Source organism: Poromitra crassiceps (assembly GCF_964638095.1).
Source record: "Poromitra crassiceps genome assembly, chromosome: 6".
Taxonomy (NCBI): domain Eukaryota; kingdom Metazoa; phylum Chordata; class Actinopteri; order Beryciformes; family Melamphaidae; genus Poromitra; species Poromitra crassiceps.
In genome coordinates this window covers 9089110-9092660 of record NC_139627.1, presented here as the reverse complement: position 1 = coordinate 9092660, position 3551 = coordinate 9089110, and the positions used below count along the sequence as shown (strand labels likewise).

At 46.8% G+C, this 3551-nt stretch overlaps 1 long non-coding RNA gene across 1 annotated transcript in view; it reads left to right on the top strand.

The window, feature by feature from the left end:
- Positions 1-3327, top strand: part of LOC310778314 — an 8425-nt gene extending 5098 nt beyond the window's left edge. Inside the window, exons 2-4 of the long non-coding RNA XR_014552769.1 lie at positions 1918-1989; positions 2932-3006; positions 3221-3327. This is a non-coding gene — a long non-coding RNA (uncharacterized lncRNA). The remainder of the gene's footprint in view (positions 1-1917; positions 1990-2931; positions 3007-3220) is intronic.
- Positions 3328-3551: the final 224 nt, after the last annotated feature.

Sequence of the window (3551 nt, the reverse complement as noted above, 5' to 3'; positions counted from 1 at the left end):
AGGTAGGTAAAGCAGGTAGGTAAAGCAGGTAGGTACAGCAGGTAGGTACAGCAGGTAGGTAAAGCAGGTAGGTACAGCAGGTAGGTAAAGCAGGTAGGTAAAGCAGGTAGGTAAAGCAGGTAGGTACAGCAGGTAGGTAAAGCAGGTAGGTACAGCAGGTAGGTAAAGCAGGTAGGTACAGCAGGTAGGTACAGCAGGTAGGTAAAGCAGGTAGGTAAAGCAGGTAGGTACAGCAGGTAGGTAAAGCAGGTAGGTAAAGCAGGTAGGTACAGCAGGTAGGTAAAGCAGGTAGGTACAGCAGGTAGGTACAGCAGGTAGGTAAAGCAGGTAGGTACAGCAGGTAGGTACAGCAGGTAGGTACAGCAGGTAGGTAAAGCAGGTAGGTACAGCAGGTAGGTAAAGCAGGTAGGTACAGAAGGTAGGTAAAGCAGGTAGGTACAGCAGGTAGGTAAAGCAGGTAGGTACAGCAGGTAGGTAAAGCAGGTAGGTACAGCAGGTAGGTAAAGCAGGTAGGTACAGCAGGTAGGTACAGCAGGTAGGTACAGCAGGTAGGTACAGCAGGTAGGTACAGCAGGTAGGTAAAGCAGGTAGGTACAGAAGGTAGGTACAGCAGGTAGGTAAAGCAGGTAGGTACAGCAGGTAGGTAAAGCAGGTAGGTACAGCAGGTAGGTACAGCAGGTAGGTACAGCAGGTAGGTACAGCAGGTAGGTAAAGCAGGTAGGTACAGCAGGTAGGTACAGCAGGTAGGTACAGCAGGTAGGTACAGCAGGTAGGTAAAGCAGGTAGGTACAGCAGGTAGGTACAGCAGGTAGGTAAAGCAGGTAGGTACAGCAGGTAGGTAAAGCAGGTAGGTACAGCAGGTAGGTACAGCAGGTAGGTAAAGCAGGTAGGTACAGCAGGTAGGTAAAGCAGGTAGGTACAGCAGGTAGGTACAGCAGGTAGGTACAGCAGGTAGGTAAAGCAGGTAGGTACAGCAGGTAGGTACAGCAGGTAGGTACAGCAGGTAGGTACAGCAGGTAGGTACAGCAGGTAGGTACAGCAGGTAGGTACAGCAGGTAGGTACAGCAGGTAGGTAAAGCAGGTAGGTAAAGCAGGTAGGTACAGCAGGTAGGTACAGCAGGTAGGTACAGCAGGTAGGTACAGCAGGTAGGTACAGCAGGTAGGTACAGCAGGTAGGTACAGCAGGTAGGTAAAGCAGGTAGGTACAGCAGGTAGGTAAAGCAGGTAGGTACAGCAGGTAGGTACAGCAGGTAGGTACAGCAGGTAGGTACAGCAGGTAGGTAAAGCAGGTAGGTACAGCAGGTAGGTAAAGCAGGTAGGTAAAGCAGGTAGGTAAAGCAGGTAGGTAAAGCAGGTAGGTACAGCAGGTAGGTACAGCAGGTAGGTACAGCAGGTAGGTACAGCAGGTAGGTACAGCAGGTAGGTACAGCAGGTAGGTAAAGCAGGTAGGTAAAGCAGGTAGGTACAGCAGGTAGGTACAGCAGGTAGGTAAAGCAGGTAGGTACAGCAGGTAGGTAAAGCAGGTAGGTAAAGCAGGTAGGTACAGCAGGTAGGTACAGCAGGTAGGTACAGCAGGTAGGTACAGCAGGTAGGTAAAGCAGGTAGGTACAGCAGGTAGGTAAAGCAGGTAGGTAAAGCAGGTAGGTACAGCAGGTAGGTACAGCAGGTAGGTAAAGCAGGTAGGTACAGCAGGTAGGTACAGCAGGTAGGTAAAGCAGGTAGGTACAGCAGGTAGGTACAGCAGGTAGGTACAGCAGGTAGGTAAAGCAGGTAGGTAAAGCAGGTAGGTAAAGCAGGTAGGTACAGCAGGTAGGTAAAGCAGGTAGGTACAGCAGGCTGCCCTGTGTCAGGAAGTTGATTCTGATATGTTGCCTTGCAGAGCAGAAGGCAGCTCATGTGTTGTATTGTCTTCTGCAGGATTCAATCAATACTGGAAAACAAACCTGTGAGTCGTCCCTTTCCAGGCCCCTCCCACATCTGTTACACAAGGTATGACGTTCCTGTATTATCTTTACTTACATATAAATCACATACCTTAAACAGTTTCATATGTGTGTGTGTGTGTGTGTGTGTGTGTGTGTGTGTGTGTGTGTGTGAAAAGATGCCAAGCATGCTTGTATCGATCGCCTGTCAATCACACGGAACGACCCTAAACAGGCTGACATGACAAATTGCACAGGGAGAATCACGCATCTCCTCGTTCTCCATCTCCCTCTCTCTCTCCCTATCTCTCTCTATCTAACTCTCTCTTTTATGTGAGTCGAGCCTACATCACAAAGAATAAAGAAAGAAAGAAAGAAAAGAAAGAAAGAAAGAAAGAAAGAAAGAAAGAAAGAAAGAAAGAAAGAAAGAAAGAAAGAAAGAAAAAAAGAAAGAAAAGAAAAGAAAAAATTACATAAATACATACATACATAAATAAATGCATAATTAAATAAATAATGAGGAGTTCATTTGCAAAAACTATCAGGTAAAAATGTTTGAATTATGATCTATAAATATAATGTGTCAGGTTCTCCACTTTACTGTAAAGCCGTGGGCTGAAGTCTGTGGTCTCGCTAAATAAACAAATCAATAAACTGATGATGATTCTGACCCTGGCTAAAGAAACGAGTGTGCAGTCATCAGTGCAGCGCACGCGCCTCAGCCAAACAAGGAAGTACTTTTGGTTAGAGAGGGAACCCTCTTTGTTAGTTCTCGCTCTAGGATTTACTTCGAAAATGACCAAATTCATTAATTCATAAATCCCAAAACATGTTGCGGCAATGGCGCATCGTCTCCAGCGTCTCCACCCTAGAAACAGAGCGTGCGTAACACACAAGATTGCTGGTCTTAAGAAAATGAATCATATGAATTATATGCTTCAGCTACATTATTCGTATGTTTTTGTGGGTGTTTCCCGTCTTACCTTCTGTCTCTGTTTGATGATGTCAGAGCTGATTGGCAGAGAAGAAGAGACATCTGGCAGAGGAGAAGAGGAACACTGTCAAGATGAATTCTTCAGAAGAGGTGAGAAAAAAATATCACTGTTGTATCACTGATGTTGCAACACACACACACACACACACACACACACACAGTCACACTCACGCACTCGCGCGTGCACACGCACGCACGCACGCACGCACGCACGCACGCACACACACACACACACACACACACACACACACACACACACAGTCTCTCTGTCCTGATTCTTCTTTATATCTTTTTATGGAAACAGAGAGACACCAGTGGACCCAGACGTCACCGCTGTGATCAGTGTGACAAAACATTCACAAGACTTCAGCTGTTAAAGCAACATCAGAGAGTTCACTCAGGGGAGAAGCCTTACTCCTGTCAGGAGTGTGGGAGCAGGTTCAGTCAGTTAGGTAGCCTAACAAGACATAAACGCATCCACACTGGAGCTAAACCCTACAGCTGTGACCAATGTGGGAGCAGGTTCAGTCAGTTAGGTCACCTAACAACACATAAACGCATCCACACTGGAGATAAACCCTACAGCTGTGACCAATGTGGGACCAGAGCCCTGTACTACGAAACTAGTTTAACAG